The 24,329-nt window shown below is 47.8% G+C and overlaps 17 non-coding genes across 17 annotated transcripts; all 17 read right to left on the bottom strand.

Moving 5' to 3' along the window:
• Positions 1-14: 14 nt before the first annotated feature.
• LOC142718356 (U2 spliceosomal RNA) lies at positions 15-205 on the bottom strand. Its single transcript, XR_012872485.1, has one exon. It is a non-coding gene; the product is annotated as a U2 spliceosomal RNA (small nuclear RNA).
• A 1,284-nt stretch (positions 206-1,489) lies between these two features.
• LOC142718324 (U2 spliceosomal RNA) lies at positions 1,490-1,680 on the bottom strand. The gene has a single exon (XR_012872453.1). It is a non-coding gene; the product is annotated as a U2 spliceosomal RNA (small nuclear RNA).
• A 1,285-nt stretch (positions 1,681-2,965) lies between these two features.
• On the bottom strand, positions 2,966-3,156 carry LOC142718355 (U2 spliceosomal RNA). The gene has a single exon (XR_012872484.1). It is a non-coding gene; the product is annotated as a U2 spliceosomal RNA (small nuclear RNA).
• A 1,300-nt stretch (positions 3,157-4,456) lies between these two features.
• On the bottom strand, positions 4,457-4,647 carry LOC142718354 (U2 spliceosomal RNA). Its single transcript, XR_012872483.1, has one exon. It is a non-coding gene; the product is annotated as a U2 spliceosomal RNA (small nuclear RNA).
• A 1,272-nt stretch (positions 4,648-5,919) lies between these two features.
• On the bottom strand, positions 5,920-6,105 carry LOC142718327 (U2 spliceosomal RNA). The gene has a single exon (XR_012872457.1). It is a non-coding gene; the product is annotated as a U2 spliceosomal RNA (small nuclear RNA).
• A 1,289-nt stretch (positions 6,106-7,394) lies between these two features.
• On the bottom strand, positions 7,395-7,585 carry LOC142718352 (U2 spliceosomal RNA). The gene has a single exon (XR_012872482.1). It is a non-coding gene; the product is annotated as a U2 spliceosomal RNA (small nuclear RNA).
• Positions 7,586-8,893: 1,308 nt separating this feature from the next.
• LOC142718351 (U2 spliceosomal RNA) lies at positions 8,894-9,084 on the bottom strand. Its single transcript, XR_012872481.1, has one exon. It is a non-coding gene; the product is annotated as a U2 spliceosomal RNA (small nuclear RNA).
• Positions 9,085-10,372: 1,288 nt separating this feature from the next.
• Positions 10,373-10,563, bottom strand: LOC142718322 (U2 spliceosomal RNA). The gene has a single exon (XR_012872451.1). It is a non-coding gene; the product is annotated as a U2 spliceosomal RNA (small nuclear RNA).
• A 1,288-nt stretch (positions 10,564-11,851) lies between these two features.
• LOC142718349 (U2 spliceosomal RNA) lies at positions 11,852-12,042 on the bottom strand. Its single transcript, XR_012872479.1, has one exon. It is a non-coding gene; the product is annotated as a U2 spliceosomal RNA (small nuclear RNA).
• A 676-nt stretch (positions 12,043-12,718) lies between these two features.
• On the bottom strand, positions 12,719-12,909 carry LOC142718348 (U2 spliceosomal RNA). The gene has a single exon (XR_012872478.1). It is a non-coding gene; the product is annotated as a U2 spliceosomal RNA (small nuclear RNA).
• Positions 12,910-14,193: 1,284 nt separating this feature from the next.
• Positions 14,194-14,384, bottom strand: LOC142718347 (U2 spliceosomal RNA). Its single transcript, XR_012872477.1, has one exon. It is a non-coding gene; the product is annotated as a U2 spliceosomal RNA (small nuclear RNA).
• Positions 14,385-15,680: 1,296 nt separating this feature from the next.
• On the bottom strand, positions 15,681-15,871 carry LOC142718346 (U2 spliceosomal RNA). Its single transcript, XR_012872475.1, has one exon. It is a non-coding gene; the product is annotated as a U2 spliceosomal RNA (small nuclear RNA).
• A 1,285-nt stretch (positions 15,872-17,156) lies between these two features.
• On the bottom strand, positions 17,157-17,347 carry LOC142718345 (U2 spliceosomal RNA). Its single transcript, XR_012872474.1, has one exon. It is a non-coding gene; the product is annotated as a U2 spliceosomal RNA (small nuclear RNA).
• A 1,292-nt stretch (positions 17,348-18,639) lies between these two features.
• Positions 18,640-18,830, bottom strand: LOC142718344 (U2 spliceosomal RNA). The gene has a single exon (XR_012872473.1). It is a non-coding gene; the product is annotated as a U2 spliceosomal RNA (small nuclear RNA).
• Positions 18,831-20,118: 1,288 nt separating this feature from the next.
• LOC142718343 (U2 spliceosomal RNA) lies at positions 20,119-20,309 on the bottom strand. Its single transcript, XR_012872472.1, has one exon. It is a non-coding gene; the product is annotated as a U2 spliceosomal RNA (small nuclear RNA).
• Positions 20,310-21,593: 1,284 nt separating this feature from the next.
• Positions 21,594-21,784, bottom strand: LOC142718323 (U2 spliceosomal RNA). The gene has a single exon (XR_012872452.1). It is a non-coding gene; the product is annotated as a U2 spliceosomal RNA (small nuclear RNA).
• A 1,285-nt stretch (positions 21,785-23,069) lies between these two features.
• On the bottom strand, positions 23,070-23,260 carry LOC142718341 (U2 spliceosomal RNA). The gene has a single exon (XR_012872471.1). It is a non-coding gene; the product is annotated as a U2 spliceosomal RNA (small nuclear RNA).
• Positions 23,261-24,329: the final 1,069 nt, after the last annotated feature.

Genomic DNA, 24,329 nt, shown 5'->3' with positions numbered 1-24,329 from the left:
GTCAACACATAAGGAAAGGGTGCACCGGTCCTGGAAATACTGCAATACCAGGTCAATGCGTGGAGTGGACAGAGCAAGCTCTATTTCCATCTCCCTGTTCTAAAAATCCATTTAATATATGGTCCCCAGATAGGGGACGTATCAGATATTAAACTGATAAGAACAGATACTACACTTGATCTTAGCCAAAAGGCCGAGAAGCGATAACCCGAACGGGCCGCGCGTTGCCCGAGCCTGCCCGATACTGCTGTTCAGCCCTTGCAGCGATTCAGCCTACTTCTAGGCAATTCCATGGGGCCCTGCAGGCTCACACACTCACAGCTACACGGGAGGTGAATAAAGGCCGGAGAGGAAGCCAGACAGGATTTGCTTCTTTTGCTTGCACCACAATGCAGTGCTGAAAGAGGAGGAATCTACATAAAAACGCCTTCCTGGCAACGCCCAAATGCCCTGCTGCCATGCAGATAAACACTGGCAGCGGCAGCAAGTGCATGCCCACAGCCACCCCTTGTTCCTTCACACCTTGTATCAGCTGTAATCCAGTCCAGTCCAGTGCTGCCTGCTGAGCAGCACTGACCAACACTGCCTGGGCCCAGGCTTTTATCTCTGAGGCCCCATTATGATGTCAGAAAGCTGGCTCTGGAATCCTGAGGGCTCCACTATGACACGTGCAAAGTTCCGTCTGAACTTTATATAAGACGGTGAGGCTCAGTCAGTCACTCAGTGTTGCCTGAGAGGGCAACACTGCAACAGCCGGCCGCCAGGCTGTCTTTTTTTTGCACAGCTAGTTGCCTCCAGGAGGCCACAAGAGGGAGACAAGGGACTGCAAAATGGAAAATAGGCATCCACCAACTTTACAGACAACTTCTCCTTGCTCCTACAACCTCCATCCTTGCACAGTTTGTTATTCTTCTAGGTAACATAGTAACAAATCCAAATTGCTGCTCTCTTTGTAGGCAAGCAAGGCTTTGTTGCAACTGCAATTCTTACTTCTTCTTGAAATGTAGGGACGACAGTACATTCCATCACATCCATCTAGTGTACACAGGTAGGTCCATTGTGGCGGGCAGGCGAGCGGGCGGGCTGCTTTATTGGCTGTTTGCTGTTCCCCTACTCCACTCCACTATTTGACTGTTGTGCTGCATCAATCAATCAATCAATCAATCAATCAATCAATCAATCAATCAATCAGTGGCTGGCTCAGGTGCAGCTCTTTAACTTACCTAAAAGGGAGGGCGGAGAGAAGACAAGGAAGGTGAATGAGGTGTTCCAATGTGAAATGCCGGAAACACAGAAACACAGACGACACACAACAAGAGGTGGCAATCTATTCATTAATTGCATTTAATCAATGAGCTCATTATCACTCATGCATTGTCCAACAGGTGTTGAAATAATGGGATTAAAAGGGGAGATCCCTTCAGAAAGACAGAAACAATAGCAAAGACAAAAAACACTTTTGGAATCTGCTTTTAGTCAACACATAAGGAAAGGGTGCAGCGGTCCTGGAAATACTGCAATACCAGGTCAATGCGTGGAGTGGACAGAGCAAGCTCTATTTCCATCTCCCTGTTCTAAAAATCCATTTAATATATGGTCCCCAGATAGGGGACGTATCAGATATTAAACTGATAAGAACAGATACTACACTTGATCTTAGCCAAAAGGCCGAGAAGCGATAACCCGAACGGGCCGCACGTTGCCCGAGCCTGCCCGATACTGCTGTTCAGCCCTTGCAGCGATTCAGCCTACTTCTAGGCAATTCCATGGGGCCCTGCAGGCTCACACACTCACAGCTACACGGGAGGTGAATAAAGGCCGGAGAGGAAGCCAGACAGGATTTGCTTCTTTTGCTTGCACCACAATGCAGTGCTGAAAGAGGAGGAATCTACATAAAAACGCCTTCCTGGCAACGCCCAAATGCCCTGCTGCCATGCAGATAAACACTGGCAGCGGCAGCAAGTGCATGCCCACAGCCACCCCTTGTTCCTTCACACCTTGTATCAGCTGTAATCCAGTCCAGTCCAGTGCTGCCTGCTGAGCAGCACTGACCAACACTGCCTGGGCCCAGGCTTTTATCTCTGAGGCCCCATTATGATGTCAGAAAGCTGGCTCTGGAATCCTGAGGGCTCCACTATGACACGTGCAAAGTTCCGTCTGAACTTTATATAAGACGGTGAGGCTCAGTCAGTCACTCAGTGTTGCCTGAGAGGGCAACACTGCAACAGCCGGCCGCCAGGCTGTCTTTTTTTTTGCACAGCTAGTTGCCTCCAGGAGGCCACAAGAGGGAGACAAGGGACTGCAAAATGGAAAATAGGCATCCACCAACTTTACAGACAACTTCTCCTTGCTCCTACAACCTCCATCCTTGCACAGTTTGTTATTCTTCTAGGTAACATAGTAACAAATCCAAATTGCTGCTCTCTTTGTAGGCAAGCAAGGCTTTGTTGCAACTGCAATTCTTACTTCTTCTTGAAATGTAGGGACGACAGTACATTCCATCACATCCATCTAGTGTACACAGGTAGGTCCATTGTGGCGGGCAGGCGAGCGGGCGGGCTGCTTTATTGGCTGTTTGCTGTTCCCCTACTCCACTCCACTATTTGACTGTTGTGCTGCATCAATCAATCAATCAATCAATCAATCAATCAATCAATCAATCAATCAGTGGCTGGCTCAGGTGCAGCTCTTTAACTTACCTAAAAGGGAGGGCGGAGAGAAGACAAGGAAGGTGAATGAGGTGTTCCAATGTGAAATGCCGGAAACACAGAAACACAGACGACACACAACAAGAGGTGGCAATCTATTCATTAATTGCATTTAATCAATGAGCTCATTATCACTCATGCATTGTCCAACAGGTGTTGAAATAATGGGATTAAAAGGGGAGATCCCTTCAGAAAGACAGAAACAATAGCAAAGACAAAAAACACTTTTGGAATCTGCTTTTAGTCAACACATAAGGAAAGGGTGCACCGGTCCTGGAAATACTGCAATACCAGGTCAATGCGTGGAGTGGACAGAGCAAGCTCTATTTCCATCTCCCTGTTCTAAAAATCCATTTAATATATGGTCCCCAGATAGGGGACGTATCAGATATTAAACTGATAAGAACAGATACTACACTTGATCTTAGCCAAAAGGCCGAGAAGCGATAACCCGAACGGGCCGCGCGTTGCCCGAGCCTGCCCGATACTGCTGTTCAGCCCTTGCAGCGATTCAGCCTACTTCTAGGCAATTCCATGGGGCCCTGCAGGCTCACACACTCACAGCTACACGGGAGGTGAATAAAGGCCGGAGAGGAAGCCAGACAGGATTTGCTTCTTTTGCTTGCACCACAATGCAGTGCTGAAAGAGGAGGAATCTACATAAAAACGCCTTCCTGGCAACGCCCAAATGCCCTGCTGCCATGCAGATAAACACTGGCAGCGGCAGCAAGTGCATGCCCACAGCCACCCCTTGTTCATTCACACCTTGTATCAGCTGTAATCCAGTCCAGTCCAGTGCTGCCTGCTGAGCAGCACTGACCAACACTGCCTGGGCCCAGGCTTTTATCTCTGAGGCCCCATTATGATGTCAGAAAGCTGGCTCTGGAATCCTGAGGGCTCCACTATGACACGTGCAAAGTTCCGTCTGAACTTTATATAAGACGGTGAGGCTCAGTCAGTCACTCAGTGTTGCCTGAGAGGGCAACACTGCAACAGCCGGCCGCCAGGCTGTCTTTTTTTTGCACAGCTAGTTGCCTCCAGGAGGCCACAAGAGGGAGACAAGGGACTGCAAAATGGAAAATAGGCATCCACCAACTTTACAGACAACTTCTCCTTGCTCCTACAACCTCCATCCTTGCACAGTTTGTTATTCTTCTAGGTAACATAGTAACAAATCCAAATTGCTGCTCTCTTTGTAGGCAAGCAAGGCTTTGTTGCAACTGCAATTCTTACTTCTTCTTGAAATGTAGGGACGACAGTACATTCCATCACATCCATCTAGTGTACACAGGTAGGTCCATTGTGGCGGGCAGGCGAGCGGGCGGGCTGCTTTATTGGCTGTTTGCTGTTCCCCTACTCCACTCCACTATTTGACTGTTGTGCTGCATCAATCAATCAATCAATCAATCAATCAATCAATCAATCAATCAATCAATCAATCAATCAATCAGTGGCTGGCTCAGGTGCAGCTCTTTAACTTACCTAAAAGGGAGGGCGGAGAGAAGACAAGGAAGGTGAATGAGGTGTTCCAATGTGAAATGCCGGAAACACAGAAACACAGACGACACACAACAAGAGGTGGCAATCTATTCATTAATTGCATTTAATCAATGAGCTCATTATCACTCATGCATTGTCCAACAGGTGTTGAAATAATGGGATTAAAAGGGGAGATCCCTTCAGAAAGACAGAAACAATAGCAAAGACAAAAAACACTTTTGGAATCTGCTTTTAGTCAACACATAAGGAAAGGGTGCACCGGTCCTGGAAATACTGCAATACCAGGTCAATGCGTGGAGTGGACAGAGCAAGCTCTATTTCCATCTCCCTGTTCTAAAAATCCATTTAATATATGGTCCCCAGATAGGGGACGTATCAGATATTAAACTGATAAGAACAGATACTACACTTGATCTTAGCCAAAAGGCCGAGAAGCGATAACCCGAACGGGCCGCGCGTTGCCCGAGCCTGCCCGATACTGCTGTTCAGCCCTTGCAGCGATTCAGCCTACTTCTAGGCAATTCCATGGGGCCCTGCAGGCTCACACACTCACAGCTACACGGGAGGTGAATAAAGGCCGGAGAGGAAGCCAGACAGGATTTGCTTCTTTTGCTTGCACCACAATGCAGTGCTGAAAGAGGAGGAATCTACATAAAAACGCCTTCCTGGCAACGCCCAAATGCCCTGCTGCCATGCAGATAAACACTGGCAGCGGCAGCAAGTGCATGCCCACAGCCACCCCTTGTTCCTTCACACCTTGTATCAGCTGTAATCCAGTCCAGTCCAGTGCTGCCTGCTGAGCAGCACTGACCAACACTGCCTGGGCCCAGGCTTTTATCTCTGAGGCCCCATTATGATGTCAGAAAGCTGGCTCTGGAATCCTGAGGGCTCCACTATGACACGTGCAAAGTTCCGTCTGAACTTTATATAAGACGGTGAGGCTCAGTCAGTCACTCAGTGTTGCCTGAGAGGGCAACACTGCAACAGCCGGCCGCCAGGCTGTCTTTTTTTTGCACAGCTAGTTGCCTCCAGGAGGCCACAAGAGGGAGACAAGGGACTGCAAAATGGAAAATAGGCATCCACCAACTTTACAGACAACTTCTCCTTGCTCCTACAACCTCCATCCTTGCACAGTTTGTTATTCTTCTAGGTAACATAGTAACAAATCCAAATTGCTGCTCTCTTTGTAGGCAAGCAAGGCTTTGTTGCAACTGCAATTCTTACTTCTTCTTGAAATGTAGGGACGACAGTACATTCCATCACATCCATCTAGTGTACACAGGTAGGTCCATTGTGGCGGGCAGGCGAGCGGGCGGGCTGCTTTATTGGCTGTTTGCTGTTCCCCTACTCCACTCCACTATTTGACTGTTGTGCTGCATCAATCAATCAATCAATCAATCAATCAATCAATCAGTGGCTGGCTCAGGTGCAGCTCTTTAACTTACCTAAAAGGGAGGGCGGAGAGAAGACAAGGAAGGTGAATGAGGTGTTCCAATGTGAAATGCCGGAAACACAGAAACACAGACGACACACAACAAGAGGTGGCAATCTATTCATTAATTGCATTTAATCAATGAGCTCATTATCACTCATGCATTGTCCAACAGGTGTTGAAATAATGGGATTAAAAGGGGAGATCCCTTCAGAAAGACAGAAACAATAGCAAAGACAAAAAACACTTTTGGAATCTGCTTTTAGTCAACACATAAGGAAAGGGTGCACCGGTCCTGGAAATACTGCAATACCAGGTCAATGCGTGGAGTGGACAGAGTCTATTTCCATCTCCCTGTTCTAAAAATCCATTTAATATATGGTCCCCAGATAGGGGACGTATCAGATATTAAACTGATAAGAACAGATACTACACTTGATCTTAGCCAAAAGGCCGAGAAGCGATAACCCGAACGGGCCGCGCGTTGCCCGAGCCTGCCCGATACTGCTGTTCAGCCCTTGCAGCGATTCAGCCTACTTCTAGGCAATTCCATGGGGCCCTGCAGGTTCACACACTCACAGCTACACGGGAGGTGAATAAAGGCCGGAGAGGAAGCCAGACAGGATTTGCTTCTTTTGCTTGCACCACAATGCAGTGCTGAAAGAGGAGGAATCTACATAAAAACGCCTTCCTGGCAACGCCCAAATGCCCTGCTGCCATGCAGATAAACACTGGCAGCGGCAGCAAGTGCATGCCCACAGCCACCCCTTGTTCCTTCACACCTTGTATCAGCTGTAATCCAGTCCAGTCCAGTGCTGCCTGCTGAGCAGCACTGACCAACACTGCCTGGGCCCAGGCTTTTATCTCTGAGGCCCCATTATGATGTCAGAAAGCTGGCTCTGGAATCCTGAGGGCTCCACTATGACACGTGCAAAGTTCCGTCTGAACTTTATATAAGACGGTGAGGCTCAGTCAGTCACTCAGTGTTGCCTGAGAGGGCAACACTGCAACAGCCGGCCGCCAGGCTGTCTTTTTTTTGCACAGCTAGTTGCCTCCAGGAGGCCACAAGAGGGAGACAAGGGACTGCAAAATGGAAAATAGGCATCCACCAACTTTACAGACAACTTCTCCTTGCTCCTACAACCTCCATCCTTGCACAGTTTGTTATTCTTCTAGGTAACATAGTAACAAATCCAAATTGCTGCTCTCTTTGTAGGCAAGCAAGGCTTTGTTGCAACTGCAATTCTTACTTCTTCTTGAAATGTAGGGACGACAGTACATTCCATCACATCCATCTAGTGTACACAGGTAGGTCCATTGTGGCGGGCAGGCGAGCGGGCGGGCTGCTTTATTGGCTGTTTGCTGTTCCCCTACTCCACTCCACTATTTGACTGTTGTGCTGCATCAATCAATCAATCAATCAATCAATCAATCAATCAATCAATCAATCAATCAAGTGGCTGGCTCAGGTGCAGCTCTTTAACTTACCTAAAAGGGAGGGCGGAGAGAAGACAAGGAAGGTGAATGAGGTGTTCCAATGTGAAATGCCGGAAACACAGAAACACAGACGACACACAACAAGAGGTGGCAATCTATTCATTAATTGCATTTAATCAATGAGCTCATTATCACTCATGCATTGTCCAACAGGTGTTGAAATAATGGGATTAAAAGGGGAGATCCCTTCAGAAAGACAGAAACAATAGCAAAGACAAAAAACACTTTTGGAATCTGCTTTTAGTCAACACATAAGGAAAGGGTGCACCGGTCCTGGAAATACTGCAATACCAGGTCAATGCGTGGAGTGGACAGAGCAAGCTCTATTTCCATCTCCCTGTTCTAAAAATCCATTTAATATATGGTCCCCAGATAGGGGACGTATCAGATATTAAACTGATAAGAACAGATACTACACTTGATCTTAGCCAAAAGGCCGAGAAGCGATAACCCGAACGGGCCGCGCGTTGCCCGAGCCTGCCCGATACTGCTGTTCAGCCCTTGCAGCGATTCAGCCTACTTCTAGGCAATTCCATGGGGCCCTGCAGGTTCACACACTCACAGCTACACGGGAGGTGAATAAAGGCCGGAGAGGAAGCCAGACAGGATTTGCTTCTTTTGCTTGCACCACAATGCAGTGCTGAAAGAGGAGGAATCTACATAAAAACGCCTTCCTGGCAACGCCCAAATGCCCTGCTGCCATGCAGATAAACACTGGCAGCGGCAGCAAGTGCATGCCCACAGCCACCCCTTGTTCCTTCACACCTTGTATCAGCTGTAATCCAGTCCAGTCCAGTGCTGCCTGCTGAGCAGCACTGACCAACACTGCCTGGGCCCAGGCTTTTATCTCTGAGGCCCCATTATGATGTCAGAAAGCTGGCTCTGGAATCCTGAGGGCTCCACTATGACACGTGCAAAGTTCCGTCTGAACTTTATATAAGACGGTGAGGCTCAGTCAGTCACTCAGTGTTGCCTGAGAGGGCAACACTGCAACAGCCGGCCGCCAGGCTGTCTTTTTTTTGCACAGCTAGTTGCCTCCAGGAGGCCACAAGAGGGAGACAAGGGACTGCAAAATGGAAAATAGGCATCCACCAACTTTACAGACAACTTCTCCTTGCTCCTACAACCTCCATCCTTGCACAGTTTGTTATTCTTCTAGGTAACATAGTAACAAATCCAAATTGCTGCTCTCTTTGTAGGCAAGCAAGGCTTTGTTGCAACTGCAATTCTTACTTCTTCTTGAAATGTAGGGACGACAGTACATTCCATCACATCCATCTAGTGTACACAGGTAGGTCCATTGTGGCGGGCAGGCGAGCGGGCGGGCTGCTTTATTGGCTGTTTGCTGTTCCCCTACTCCACTCCACTATTTGACTGTTGTGCTGCATCAATCAATCAATCAATCAATCAATCAATCAATCAATCAATCAATCAATCAATCAATCAATCAATCAATCAGTGGCTGGCTCAGGTGCAGCTCTTTAACTTACCTAAAAGGGAGGGCGGAGAGAAGACAAGGAAGGTGAATGAGGTGTTCCAATGTGAAATGCCGGAAACACAGAAACACAGACGACACACAACAAGAGGTGGCAATCTATTCATTAATTGCATTTAATCAATGAGCTCATTATCACTCATGCATTGTCCAACAGGTGTTGAAATAATGGGATTAAAAGGGGAGATCCCTTCAGAAAGACAGAAACAATAGCAAAGACAAAAAACACTTTTGGAATCTGCTTTTAGTCAACACATAAGGAAAGGGTGCACCGGTCCTGGAAATACTGCAATACCAGGTCAATGCGTGGAGTGGACAGAGCAAGCTCTATTTCCATCTCCCTGTTCTAAAAATCCATTTAATATATGGTCCCCAGATAGGGGACGTATCAGATATTAAACTGATAAGAACAGATACTACACTTGATCTTAGCCAAAAGGCCGAGAAGCGATAACCCGAACGGGCCGCGCGTTGCCCGAGCCTGCCCGATACTGCTGTTCAGCCCTTGCAGCGATTCAGCCTACTTCTAGGCAATTCCATGGGGCCCTGCAGGCTCACACACTCACAGCTACACGGGAGGTGAATAAAGGCCGGAGAGGAAGCCAGACAGGATTTGCTTCTTTTGCTTGCACCACAATGCAGTGCTGAAAGAGGAGGAATCTACATAAAAACGCCTTCCTGGCAACGCCCAAATGCCCTGCTGCCATGCAGATAAACACTGGCAGCGGCAGCAAGTGCATGCCCACAGCCACCCCTTGTTCCTTCACACCTTGTATCAGCTGTAATCCAGTCCAGTCCAGTGCTGCCTGCTGAGCAGCACTGACCAACACTGCCTGGGCCCAGGCTTTTATCTCTGAGGCCCCATTATGATGTCAGAAAGCTGGCTCTGGAATCCTGAGGGCTCCACTATGACACGTGCAAAGTTCCGTCTGAACTTTATATAAGACGGTGAGGCTCAGTCAGTCACTCAGTGTTGCCTGAGAGGGCAACACTGCAACAGCCGGCCGCCAGGCTGTCTTTTTTTTGCACAGCTAGTTGCCTCCAGGAGGCCACAAGAGGGAGACAAGGGACTGCAAAATGGAAAATAGGCATCCACCAACTTTACAGACAACTTCTCCTTGCTCCTACAACCTCCATCCTTGCACAGTTTGTTATTCTTCTAGGTAACATAGTAACAAATCCAAATTGCTGCTCTCTTTGTAGGCAAGCAAGGCTTTGTTGCAACTGCAATTCTTACTTCTTCTTGAAATGTAGGGACGACAGTACATTCCATCACATCCATCTAGTGTACACAGGTAGGTCCATTGTGGCGGGCAGGCGAGCGGGCGGGCTGCTTTATTGGCTGTTTGCTGTTCCCCTACTCCACTCCACTATTTGACTGTTGTGCTGCATCAATCAATCAATCAATCAATCAATCAATCAATCAATCAATCAATCAATCAGTGGCTGGCTCAGGTGCAGCTCTTTAACTTACCTAAAAGGGAGGGCGGAGAGAAGACAAGGAAGGTGAATGAGGTGTTCCAATGTGAAATGCCGGAAACACAGAAACACAGACGACACACAACAAGAGATGGCAATCTATTCATTAATTGCATTTAATCAATGAGCTCATTATCACTCATGCATTGTCCAACAGGTGTTGAAATAATGGGATTAAAAGGGGAGATCCCTTCAGAAAGACAGAAACAATAGCAAAGACAAAAAACACTTTTGGAATCTGCTTTTAGTCAACACATAAGGAAAGGGTGCACCGGTCCTGGAAATACTGCAATACCAGGTCAATACGTGGAGTGGACAGAGCAAGCTCTATTTCCATCTCCCTGTTCTAAAAATCCATTTAATATATGGTCCCCAGATAGGGGACGTATCAGATATTAAACTGATAAGAACAGATACTACACTTGATCTTAGCCAAAAGGCCGAGAAGCGATAACCCGAACGGGCCGCGCGTTGCCCGAGCCTGCCCGATACTGCTGTTCAGCCCTTGCAGCGATTCAGCCTACTTCTAGGCAATTCCATGGGGCCCTGCAGGCTCACACACTCACAGCTACACGGGAGGTGAATAAAGGCCGGAGAGGAAGCCAGACAGGATTTGCTTCTTTTGCTTGCACCACAATGCAGTGCTGAAAGAGGAGGAATCTACATAAAAACGCCTTCCTGGCAACGCCCAAATGCCCTGCTGCCATGCAGATAAACACTGGCAGCGGCAGCAAGTGCATGCCCACAGCCACCCCTTGTTCCTTCACACCTTGTATCAGCTGTAATCCAGTCCAGTCCAGTGCTGCCTGCTGAGCAGCACTGACCAACACTGCCTGGGCCCAGGCTTTTATCTCTGAGGCCCCATTATGATGTCAGAAAGCTGGCTCTGGAATCCTGAGGGCTCCACTATGACACGTGCAAAGTTCCGTCTGAACTTTATATAAGACGGTGAGGCTCAGTCAGTCACTCAGTGTTGCCTGAGAGGGCAACACTGCAACAGCCGGCCGCCAGGCTGTCTTTTTTTTGCACAGCTAGTTGCCTCCAGGAGGCCACAAGAGGGAGACAAGGGACTGCAAAATGGAAAATAGGCATCCACCAACTTTACAGACAACTTCTCCTTGCTCCTACAACCTCCATCCTTGCACAGTTTGTTATTCTTCTAGGTAACATAGTAACAAATCCAAATTGCTGCTCTCTTTGTAGGCAAGCAAGGCTTTGTTGCAACTGCAATTCTTACTTCTTCTTGAAATGTAGGGACAACAGTACATTCCATCACATCCATCTAGTGTACACAGGTAGGTCCATTGTGGCGGGCAGGCAAGCGGGCGGGCTGCTTTATTGGCTGTTTGCTGTTCCCCTACTCCACTCCACTATTTGACTGTTGTGCTGCATCAATCAATCAATCAATCAATCAATCAATCAATCAATCAATCAATCAATCAGTGGCTGGCTCAGGTGCAGCTCTTTAACTTACCTAAAAGGGAGGGCGGAGAGAAGACAAGGAAGGTGAATGAGGTGTTCCAATGTGAAATGCCGGAAACACAGAAACACAGACGACACACAACAAGAGGTGGCAATCTATTCATTAATTGCATTTAATCAATGAGCTCATTATCACTCATGCATTGTCCAACAGGTGTTGAAATAATGGGATTAAAAGGGGAGATCCCTTCAGAAAGACAGAAACAATAGCAAAGACAAAAAACACTTTTGGAATCTGCTTTTAGTCAACACATAAGGAAAGGGTGCACCGGTCCTGGAAATACTGCAATACCAGGTCAATGCGTGGAGTGGACAGAGCAAGCTCTATTTCCATCTCCCTGTTCTAAAAATCCATTTAATATATGGTCCCCAGATAGGGGACGTATCAGATATTAAACTGATAAGAACAGATACTACACTTGATCTTAGCCAAAAGGCCGAGAAGCGATAACCCGAACGGGCCGCGCGTTGCCCGAGCCTGCCCGATACTGCTGTTCAGCCCTTGCAGCGATTCAGCCTACTTCTAGGCAATTCCATGGGGCCCTGCAGGCTCACACACTCACAGCTACACGGGAGGTGAATAAAGGCCGGAGAGGAAGCCAGACAGGATTTGCTTCTTTTGCTTGCACCACAATGCAGTGCTGAAAGAGGAGGAATCTACATAAAAACGCCTTCCTGGCAACGCCCAAATGCCCTGCTGCCATGCAGATAAACACTGGCAGCGGCAGCAAGTGCATGCCCACAGCCACCCCTTGTTCCTTCACACCTTGTATCAGCTGTAATCCAGTCCAGTCCAGTGCTGCCTGCTGAGCAGCACTGACCAACACTGCCTGGGCCCAGGCTTTTATCTCTGAGGCCCCATTATGATGTCAGAAAGCTGGCTCTGGAATCCTGAGGGCTCCACTATGACACGTGCAAAGTTCCGTACAGAAACACAGACGACACACAACAAGAGGTGGCAATCTATTCATTAATTGCATTTAATCAATGAGCTCATTATCACTCATGCATTGTCCAACAGGTGTTGAAATAATGGGATTAAAAGGGGAGATCCCTTCAGAAAGACAGAAACAATAGCAAAGACAAAAAACACTTTTGGAATCTGCTTTTAGTCAACACATAAGGAAAGGGTGCACCGGTCCTGGAAATACTGCAATACCAGGTCAATGCGTGGAGTGGACAGAGCAAGCTCTATTTCCATCTCCCTGTTCTAAAAATCCATTTAATATATGGTCCCCAGATAGGGGACGTATCAGATATTAAACTGATAAGAACAGATACTACACTTGATCTTAGCCAAAAGGCCGAGAAGCGATAACCCGAACGGGCCGCGCGTTTCCCGAGCCTGCCCGATACTGCTGTTCAGCCCTTGCAGCGATTCAGCCTACTTCTAGGCAATTCCATGGGGCCCTGCAGGCTCACACACTCACAGCTACACGGGAGGTGAATAAAGGCCGGAGAGGAAGCCAGACAGGATTTGCTTCTTTTGCTTGCACCACAATGCAGTGCTGAAAGAGGAGGAATCTACATAAAAACGCCTTCCTGGCAACGCCCAAATGCCCTGCTGCCATGCAGATAAACACTGGCAGCGGCAGCAAGTGCATGCCCACAGCCACCCCTTGTTCCTTCACACCTTGTATCAGCTGTAATCCAGTCCAGTCCAGTGCTGCCTGCTGAGCAGCACTGACCAACACTGCCTGGGCCCAGGCTTTTATCTCTGAGGCCCCATTATGATGTCAGAAAGCTGGCTCTGGAATCCTGAGGGCTCCACTATGACACGTGCAAAGTTCCGTCTGAACTTTATATAAGACGGTGAGGCTCAGTCAGTCACTCAGTGTTGCCTGAGAGGGCAACACTGCAACAGCCGGCCGCCAGGCTGTCTTTTTTTTGCACAGCTAGTTGCCTCCAGGAGGCCACAAGAGGGAGACAAGGGACTGCAAAATGGAAAATAGGCATCCACCAACTTTACAGACAACTTCTCCTTGCTCCTACAACCTCCATCCTTGCACAGTTTGTTATTCTTCTAGGTAACATAGTAACAAATCCAAATTGCTGCTCTCTTTGTAGGCAAGCAAGGCTTTGTTGCAACTGCAATTCTTACTTCTTCTTGAAATGTAGGGACGACAGTACATTCCATCACATCCATCTAGTGTACACAGGTAGGTCCATTGTGGCGGGCAGGCGAGCGGGCGGGCTGCTTTATTGGCTGTTTGCTGTTCCCCTACTCCACTCCACTATTTGACTGTTGTGCTGCATCAATCAATCAATCAATCAATCAATCAATCAATCAATCAATCAATCAGTGGCTGGCTCAGGTGCAGCTCTTTAACTTACCTAAAAGGGAGGGCGGAGAGAAGACAAGGAAGGTGAATGAGGTGTTCCAATGTGAAATGCCGGAAACACAGAAACACAGACGACACACAACAAGAGGTGGCAATCTATTCATTAATTGCATTTAATCAATGAGCTCATTATCACTCATGCATTGTCCAACAGGTGTTGAAATAATGGGATTAAAAGGGGAGATCCCTTCAGAAAGACAGAAACAATAGCAAAGACAAAAAACACTTTTGGAATCTGCTTTTAGTCAACACATAAGGAAAGGGTGCACCGGTCCTGGAAATACTGCAATACCAGGTCAATGCGTGGAGTGGACAGAGCAAGCTCTATTTCCATCTCCCTGTTCTAAAAATCCATTTAATATATGGTCCCCAGATAGGGGACGTATCAGATATTAAACTGATAAGAACAGATACTACACTTGATCTTAGCCAAAAGGCCGAGAAGCGATAACCCGAACGGGCCGCGCGTTGCCCGAGCCTGCCCGATACTGCTGTTCAGCCCTTGCAGCGATTCAGCCTACTTCTAGGCAATTCCATGGGGCCCTGCAGGCTCACACACTCACAGCTACACGGGAGGTGAATAAAGGCCGGAGAGGAAGCCAGACAGGATTTGCTTCTTTTGCTTGCACCACAATGCAGTGCTGAAAGAGGAGGAATCTACATAAAAACGCCTTCCTGGCAACGCCCAAATGCCCTGCTGCCATGCAGATAAACACTGGCAGCGGCAGCAAGTGCATGCCCACAGCCACCCCTTGTTCCTTCACACCTTGTATCAGCTGTAATCCAGTCCAGTCCAGTGCTGCCTGCTGAGCAGCACTGACCAACACTGCCTGGGCCCAGGCTTTTATCTCTGAGGCCCCATTATGATGTCAGAAAGCTGGCTCTGGAATCCTGAGGGCTCCACTATGACACGTGCAAAGTTCCGTCTGAACTTTATATAAGACGGTGAGGCTCAGTCAGTCACTCAGTGTTGCCTGAGAGGGCAACACTGCAACAGCCGGCCGCCAGGCTATCTTTTTTTTGCACAGCTAGTTGCCTCCAGGAGGCCACAAGAGGGAGACAAGGGACTGCAAAATGGAAAATAGGCATCCACCAACTTTACAGACAACTTCTCCTTGCTCCTACAACCTCCATCCTTGCACAGTTTGTTATTCTTCTAGGTAACATAGTAACAAATCCAAATTGCTGCTCTCTTTGTAGGCAAGCAAGGCTTTGTTGCAACTGCAATTCTTACTTCTTCTTGAAATGTAGGGACGACAGTACATTCCATCACATCCATCTAGTGTACACAGGTAGGTCCATTGTGGCGGGCAGGCGAGCGGGCGGGCTGCTTTATTGGCTGTTTGCTGTTCCCCTACTCCACTCCACTATTTGACTGTTGTGCTGCATCAATCAATCAATCAATCAATCAATCAATCAATCAATCAATCAATCAATCAATCAATCAGTGGCTGGCTCAGGTGCAGCTCTTTAACTTACCTAAAAGGGAGGGCGGAGAGAAGACAAGGAAGGTGAATGAGGTGTTCCAATGTGAAATGCCGGAAACACAGAAACACAGACGACACACAACAAGAGGTGGCAATCTATTCATTAATTGCATTTAATCAATGAGCTCATTATCACTCATGCATTGTCCAACAGGTGTTGAAATAATGGGATTAAAAGGGGAGATCCCTTCAGAAAGACAGAAACAATAGCAAAGACAAAAAACACTTTTGGAATCTGCTTTTAGTCAACACATAAGGAAAGGGTGCACCGGTCCTGGAAATACTGCAATACCAGGTCAATGCGTGGAGTGGACAGAGCAAGCTCTATTTCCATCTCCCTGTTCTAAAAATCCATTTAATATATGGTCCCCAGATAGGGGACGTATCAGATATTAAACTGATAAGAACAGATACTACACTTGATCTTAGCCAAAAGGCCGAGAAGCGATAACCCGAACGGGCCGCGCGTTGCCCGAGCCTGCCCGATACTGCTGTTCAGCCCTTGCAGCGATTCAGCCTACTTCTAGGCAATTCCATGGGGCCCTGCAGGCTCACACACTCACAGCTACACGGGAGGTGAATAAAGGCCGGAGAGGAAGCCAGACAGGATTTGCTTCTTTTGCTTGCACCACAATGCAGTGCTGAAAGAGGAGGAATCTACATAAAAACGCCTTCCTGGCAACGCCCAAATGCCCTGCTGCCATGCAGATAAACACTGGCAGCGGCAGCAAGTGCATGCCCACAGCCACCCCTTGTTCCTTCACACCTTGTATCAGCTGTAATCCAGTCCAGTCCAGTGCTGCCTGCTGAGCAGCACTGACCAACACTGCCTGGGCCCAGGCTTTTATCTCTGAGGCCCCATTATGATGTCAGAAAGCTGGCTCTGGAATCCTGAGGGCTCCACTATGACACGTGCAAAGTTCCGTCTGAACTTTATATAAGACGGTGAGGCTCAGTCAGTCACTCAGTGTTGCCTGAGAGGGCAACACTGCAACAGCCGGCCGCCAGGCTGTCTTTTTTTTGCACAGCTAGTTGCCTCCAGGAGGCCACAAGAGGGAGACAAGGGACTGCAAAATGGAAAATAGGCATCCACCAACTTTACAGACAACTTCTCCTTGCTCCTACAACCTCCATCCTTGCACAGTTTGTTATTCTTCTAGGTAACATAGTAACAAATCCAAATTGCTGCTCTCTTTGTAGGCAAGCAAGGCTTTGTTGCAACTGCAATTCTTACTTCTTCTTGAAATGTAGGGACGACAGTACATTCCATCACATCCATCTAGTGTACACAGGTAGGTCCATTGTGGCGGGCAGGCGAGCGGGCGGGCTGCTTTATTGGCTGTTTGCTGTTCCCCTACTCCACTCCACTATTTGACTGTTGTGCTGCATCAATCAATCAATCAATCAATCAATCAATCAATCAATCAATCAATCAAGTGGCTGGCTCAGGTGCAGCTCTTTAACTTACCTAAAAGGGAGGGCGGAGAGAAGACAAGGAAGGTGAATGAGGTGTTCCAATGTGAAATGCCGGAAACACAGAAACACAGACGACACACAACAAGAGGTGGCAATCTATTCATTAATTGCATTTAATCAATGAGCTCATTATCACTCATGCATTGTCCAACAGGTGTTGAAATAATGGGATTAAAAGGGGAGATCCCTTCAGAAAGACAGAAACAATAGCAAAGACAAAAAACACTTTTGGAATCTGCTTTTAGTCAACACATAAGGAAAGGGTGCACCGGTCCTGGAAATACTGCAATACCAGGTCAATGCGTGGAGTGGACAGAGCAAGCTCTATTTCCATCTCCCTGTTCTAAAAATCCATTTAATATATGGTCCCCAGATAGGGGACGTATCAGATATTAAACTGATAAGAACAGATACTACACTTGATCTTAGCCAAAAGGCCGAGAAGCGATAACCCGAACGGGCCGCGCGTTGCCCGAGCCTGCCCGATACTGCTGTTCAGCCCTTGCAGCGATTCAGCCTACTTCTAGGCAATTCCATGGGGCCCTGCAGGCTCACACACTCACAGCTACACGGGAGGTGAATAAAGGCCGGAGAGGAAGCCAGACAGGATTTGCTTCTTTTGCTTGCACCACAATGCAGTGCTGAAAGAGGAGGAATCTACATAAAAACGCCTTCCTGGCAACGCCCAAATGCCCTGCTGCCATGCAGATAAACACTGGCAGCGGCAGCAAGTGCATGCCCACAGCCACCCCTTGTTCCTTCACACCTTGTATCAGCTGTAATCCAGTCCAGTCCAGTGCTGCCTGCTGAGCAGCACTGACCAACACTGCCTGGGCCCAGGCTTTTATCTCTGAGGCCCCATTATGATGTCAGAAAGCTGGCTCTGGAATCCTGAGGGCTCCACTATGACACGTGCAAAGTTCCGTCTGAACTTTATATAAGACGGTGAGGCTCAGTCAGTCACTCAGTGTTGCCTGAGAGGGCAACACTGCAACAGCCGGCCGCCAGGCTGTCTTTTTTTTGCACAGCTAGTTGCCTCCAGGAGGCCACAAGAGGGAGACAAGGGACTGCAAAATGGAAAATAGGCATCCACCAACTTTACAGACAACTTCTCCTTGCTCCTACAACCTCCATCCTTGCACAGTTTGTTATTCTTCTAGGTAACATAGTAACAAATCCAAATTGCTGCTCTCTTTGTAGGCAAGCAAGGCTTTGTTGCAACTGCAATTCTTACTTCTTCTTGAAATGTAGGGACGACAGTACATTCCATCACATCCATCTAGTGTACACAGGTAGGTCCATTGTGGCGGGCAGGCGAGCGGGCGGGCTGCTTTATTGGCTGTTTGCTGTTCCCCTACTCCACTCCACTATTTGACTGTTGTGCTGCATCAATCAATCAATCAATCAATCAATCAATCAATCAATCAATCAATCAATCAATCAGTGGCTGGCTCAGGTGCAGCTCTTTAACTTACCTAAAAGGGAGGGCGGAGAGAAGACAAGGAAGGTGAATGAGGTGTTCCAATGTGAAATGCCGGAAACACAGAAACACAGACGACACACAACAAGAGGTGGCAATCTATTCATTAATTGCATTTAATCAATGAGCTCATTATCACTCATGCATTGTCCAACAGGTGTTGAAATAATGGGATTAAAAGGGGAGATCCCTTCAGAAAGACAGAAACAATAGCAAAGACAAAAAACACTTTTGGAATCTGCTTTTAGTCAACACATAAGGAAAGGGTGCACCGGTCCTGGAAATACTGCAATACCAGGTCAATGCGTGGAGTGGACAGAGCAAGCTCTATTTCCATCTCCCTGTTCTAAAAATCCATTTAATATATGGTCCCCAGATAGGGGACGTATCAGATATTAAACTGATAAGAACAGATACTACACTTGATCTTAGCCAAAAGGCCGAGAAGCGATAACCCGAACGGGCCGCGCGTTGCCCGAGCCTGCCCGATACTGCTGTTCAGCCCTTGCAGCGATTCAGCCTACTTCTAGGCAATTCCATGGGGCCCTGCAGGCTCACACACTCACAGCTACACGGGAGGTGAATAAAGGCCGGAGAGGAAGCCAGACAGGATTTGCTTCTTTTGCTTGCACCACAATGCAGTGCTGAAAGAGGAGGAATCTACATAAAAACGCCTTCCTGGCAACGCCCAAATGCCCTGCTGCCATGCAGATAAACACTGGCAGCGGCAGCAAGTGCATGCCCACAGCCACCCCTTGTTCCTTCACACCTTGTATCAGCTGTAATCCAGTCCAGTCCAGTGCTGCCTGCTGAGCAGCACTGACCAACACTGCCTGGGCCCAGGCTTTTATCTCTGAGGCCCCATTATGATGTCAGAAAGCTGGCTCTGGAATCCTGAGGGCTCCACTATGACACGTGCAAAGTTCCGTCTGAACTTTATATAAGACGGTGAGGCTCAGTCAGTCACTCAGTGTTGCCTGAGAGGGCAACACTGCAACAGCCGGCCGCCAGGCTGTCTTTTTTTTGCACAGCTAGTTGCCTCCAGGAGGCCACAAGAGGGAGACAAGGGACTGCAAAATGGAAAATAGGCATCCACCAACTTTACAGACAACTTCTCCTTGCTCCTACAACCTCCATCCTTGCACAGTTTGTTATTCTTCTAGGTAACATAGTAACAAATCCAAATTGCTGCTCTCTTTGTAGGCAAGCAAGGCTTTGTTGCAACTGCAATTCTTACTTCTTCTTGAAATGTAGGGACGACAGTACATTCCATCACATCCATCTAGTGTACACAGGTAGGTCCATTGTGGCGGGCAGGCGAGCGGGCGGGCTGCTTTATTGGCTGTTTGCTGTTCCCCTACTCCACTCCACTATTTGACTGTTGTGCTGCATCAATCAATCAATCAATCAATCAATCAATCAATCAATCAATCAATCAATCAGTGGCTGGCTCAGGTGCAGCTCTTTAACTTACCTAAAAGGGAGGGCGGAGAGAAGACAAGGAAGGTGAATGAGGTGTTCCAATGTGAAATGCCGGAAACACAGAAACACAGACGACACACAACAAGAGGTGGCAATCTATTCATTAATTGCATTTAATCAATGAGCTCATTATCACTCATGCATTGTCCAACAGGTGTTGAAATAATGGGATTAAAAGGGGAGATCCCTTCAGAAAGACAGAAACAATAGCAAAGACAAAAAACACTTTTGGAATCTGCTTTTAGTCAACACATAAGGAAAGGGTGCACCGGTCCTGGAAATACTGCAATACCAGGTCAATGCGTGGAGTGGACAGAGCAAGCTCTATTTCCATCTCCCTGTTCTAAAAATCCATTTAATATATGGTCCCCAGATAGGGGACGTATCAGATATTAAACTGATAAGAACAGATACTACACTTGATCTTAGCCAAAAGGCCGAGAAGCGATAACCCGAACGGGCCGCGCGTTGCCCGAGCCTGCCCGATACTGCTGTTCAGCCCTTGCAGCGATTCAGCCTACTTCTAGGCAATTCCATGGGGCCCTGCAGGCTCACACACTCACAGCTACACGGGAGGTGAATAAAGGCCGGAGAGGAAGCCAGACAGGATTTGCTTCTTTTGCTTGCACCACAATGCAGTGCTGAAAGAGGAGGAATCTACATAAAAACGCCTTCCTGGCAACGCCCAAATGCCCTGCTGCCATGCAGATAAACACTGGCAGCGGCAGCAAGTGCATGCCCACAGCCACCCCTTGTTCCTTCACACCTTGTATCAGCTGTAATCCAGTCCAGTCCAGTGCTGCCTGCTGAGCAGCACTGACCAACACTGCCTGGGCCCAGGCTTTTATCTCTGAGGCCCCATTATGATGTCAGAAAGCTGGCTCTGGAATCCTGAGGGCTCCACTATGACACGTGCAAAGTTCCGTCTGAACTTTATATAAGACGGTGAGGCTCAGTCAGTCACTCAGTGTTGCCTGAGAGGGCAACACTGCAACAGCCGGCCGCCAGGCTGTCTTTTTTTTGCACAGCTAGTTGCCTCCAGGAGGCCACAAGAGGGAGACAAGGGACTGCAAAATGGAAAATAGGCATCCACCAACTTTACAGACAACTTCTCCTTGCTCCTACAACCTCCATCCTTGCACAGTTTGTTATTCTTCTAGGTAACATAGTAACAAATCCAAATTGCTGCTCTCTTTGTAGGCAAGCAAGGCTTTGTTGCAACTGCAATTCTTACTTCTTCTTGAAATGTAGGGACGACAGTACATTCCATCACATCCATCTAGTGTACACAGGTAGGTCCATTGTGGCGGGCAGGCGAGCGGGCGGGCTGCTTTATTGGCTGTTTGCTGTTCCCCTACTCCACTCCACTATTTGACTGTTGTGCTGCATCAATCAATCAATCAATCAATCAATCAATCAATCAATCAATCAATCAGTGGCTGGCTCAGGTGCAGCTCTTTAACTTACCTAAAAGGGAGGGCGGAGAGAAGACAAGGAAGGTGAATGAGGTGTTCCAATGTGAAATGCCGGAAACACAGAAACACAGACGACACACAACAAGAGGTGGCAATCTATTCATTAATTGCATTTAATCAATGAGCTCATTATCACTCATGCATTGTCCAACAGGTGTTGAAATAATGGGATTAAAAGGGGAGATCCCTTCAGAAAGACAGAAACAATAGCAAAGACAAAAAACACTTTTGGAATCTGCTTTTAGTCAACACATAAGGAAAGGGTGCAGCGGTCCTGGAAATACTGCAATACCAGGTCAATGCGTGGAGTGGACAGAGCAAGCTCTATTTCCATCTCCCTGTTCTAAAAATCCATTTAATATATGGTCCCCAGATAGGGGACGTATCAGATATTAAACTGATAAGAACAGATACTACACTTGATCTTAGCCAAAAGGCCGAGAAGCGATAACCCGAACGGGCCGCACGTTGCCCGAGCCTGCCCGATACTGCTGTTCAGCCCTTGCAGCGATTCAGCCTACTTCTAGGCAATTCCATGGGGCCCTGCAGGCTCACACACTCACAGCTACACGGGAGGTGAATAAAGGCCGGAGAGGAAGCCAGACAGGATTTGCTTCTTTTGCTTGCACCACAATGCAGTGCTGAAAGAGGAGGAATCTACATAAAAACGCCTTCCTGGCAACGCCCAAATGCCCTGCTGCCATGCAGATAAACACTGGCAGCGGCAGCAAGTGCATGCCCACAGCCACCCCTTGTTCCTTCACACCTTGTATCAGCTGTAATCCAGTCCAGTCCAGTGCTGCCTGCTGAGCAGCACTGACCAACACTGCCTGGGCCCAGGCTTTTATCTCTGAGGCCCCATTATGATGTCAGAAAGCTGGCTCTGGAATCCTGAGGGCTCCACTATGACACGTGCAAAGTTCCGTCTGAACTTTATATAAGACGGTGAGGCTCAGTCAGTCACTCAGTGTTGCCTGAGAGGGCAACACTGCAACAGCCGGCCGCCAGGCTGTCTTTTTTTTTGCACAGCTAGTTGCCTCCAGGAGGCCACAAGAGGGAGACAAGGGACTGCAAAATGGAAAATAGGCATCCACCAACTTTACAGACAACTTCTCCTTGCTCCTACAACCTCCATCCTTGCACAGTTTGTTATTCTTCTAGGTAACATAGTAACAAATCCAAATTGCTGCTCTCTTTGTAGGCAAGCAAGGCTTTGTTGCAACTGCAATTCTTACTTCTTCTTGAAATGTAGGGACGACAGTACATTCCATCACATCCATCTAGTGTACACAGGTAGGTCCATTGTGGCGGGCAGGCGAGCGGGCGGGCTGCTTTATTGGCTGTTTGCTGTTCCCCTACTCCACTCCACTATTTGACTGTTGTGCTGCATCAATCAATCAATCAATCAATCAATCAATCAATCAATCAATCAATCAGTGGCTGGCTCAGGTGCAGCTCTTTAACTTACCTAAAAGGGAGGGCGGAGAGAAGACAAGGAAGGTGAATGAGGTGTTCCAATGTGAAATGCCGGAAACACAGAAACACAGACGACACACAACAAGAGGTGGCAATCTATTCATTAATTGCATTTAATCAATGAGCTCATTATCACTCATGCATTGTCCAACAGGTGTTGAAATAATGGGATTAAAAGGGGAGATCCCTTCAGAAAGACAGAAACAATAGCAAAGACAAAAAACACTTTTGGAATCTGCTTTTAGTCAACACATAAGGAAAGGGTGCACCGGTCCTGGAAATACTGCAATACCAGGTCAATGCGTGGAGTGGACAGAGCAAGCTCTATTTCCATCTCCCTGTTCTAAAAATCCATTTAATATATGGTCCCCAGATAGGGGACGTATCAGATATTAAACTGATAAGAACAGATACTACACTTGATCTTAGCCAAAAGGCCGAGAAGCGATAACCCGAACGGGCCGCGCGTTGCCCGAGCCTGCCCGATACTGCTGTTCAGCCCTTGCAGCGATTCAGCCTACTTCTAGGCAATTCCATGGGGCCCTGCAGGCTCACACACTCACAGCTACACGGGAGGTGAATAAAGGCCGGAGAGGAAGCCAGACAGGATTTGCTTCTTTTGCTTGCACCACAATGCAGTGCTGAAAGAGGAGGAATCTACATAAAAACGCCTTCCTGGCAACGCCCAAATGCCCTGCTGCCATGCAGATAAACACTGGCAGCGGCAGCAAGTGCATGCCCACAGCCACCCCTTGTTCATTCACACCTTGTATCAGCTGTAATCCAGTCCAGTCCAGTGCTGCCTGCTGAGCAGCACTGACCAACACTGCCTGGGCCCAGGCTTTTATCTCTGAGGCCCCATTATGATGTCAGAAAGCTGGCTCTGGAATCCTGAGGGCTCCACTATGACACGTGCAAAGTTCCGTCTGAACTTTATATAAGACGGTGAGGCTCAGTCAGTCACTCAGTGTTGCCTGAGAGGGCAACACTGCAACAGCCGGCCGCCAGGCTGTCTTTTTTTTGCACAGCTAGTTGCCTCCAGGAGGCCACAAGAGGGAGACAAGGGACTGCAAAATGGAAAATAGGCATCCACCAACTTTACAGACAACTTCTCCTTGCTCCTACAACCTCCATCCTTGCACAGTTTGTTATTCTTCTAGGTAACATAGTAACAAATCCAAATTGCTGCTCTCTTTGTAGGCAAGCAAGGCTTTGTTGCAACTGCAATTCTTACTTCTTCTTGAAATGTAGGGACGACAGTACATTCCATCACATCCATCTAGTGTACACAGGTAGGTCCATTGTGGCGGGCAGGCGAGCGGGCGGGCTGCTTTATTGGCTGTTTGCTGTTCCCCTACTCCACTCCACTATTTGACTGTTGTGCTGCATCAATCAATCAATCAATCAATCAATCAATCAATCAATCAATCAATCAATCAATCAATCAATCAGTGGCTGGCTCAGGTGCAGCTCTTTAACTTACCTAAAAGGGAGGGCGGAGAGAAGACAAGGAAGGTG

This window comes from Rhinoderma darwinii, unplaced genomic scaffold (assembly GCF_050947455.1).
Source record: "Rhinoderma darwinii isolate aRhiDar2 unplaced genomic scaffold, aRhiDar2.hap1 Scaffold_4610, whole genome shotgun sequence".
NCBI classification, from domain to species: domain Eukaryota; kingdom Metazoa; phylum Chordata; class Amphibia; order Anura; family Rhinodermatidae; genus Rhinoderma; species Rhinoderma darwinii.
This window is presented reverse-complemented; position numbering and strand designations above follow the sequence as displayed.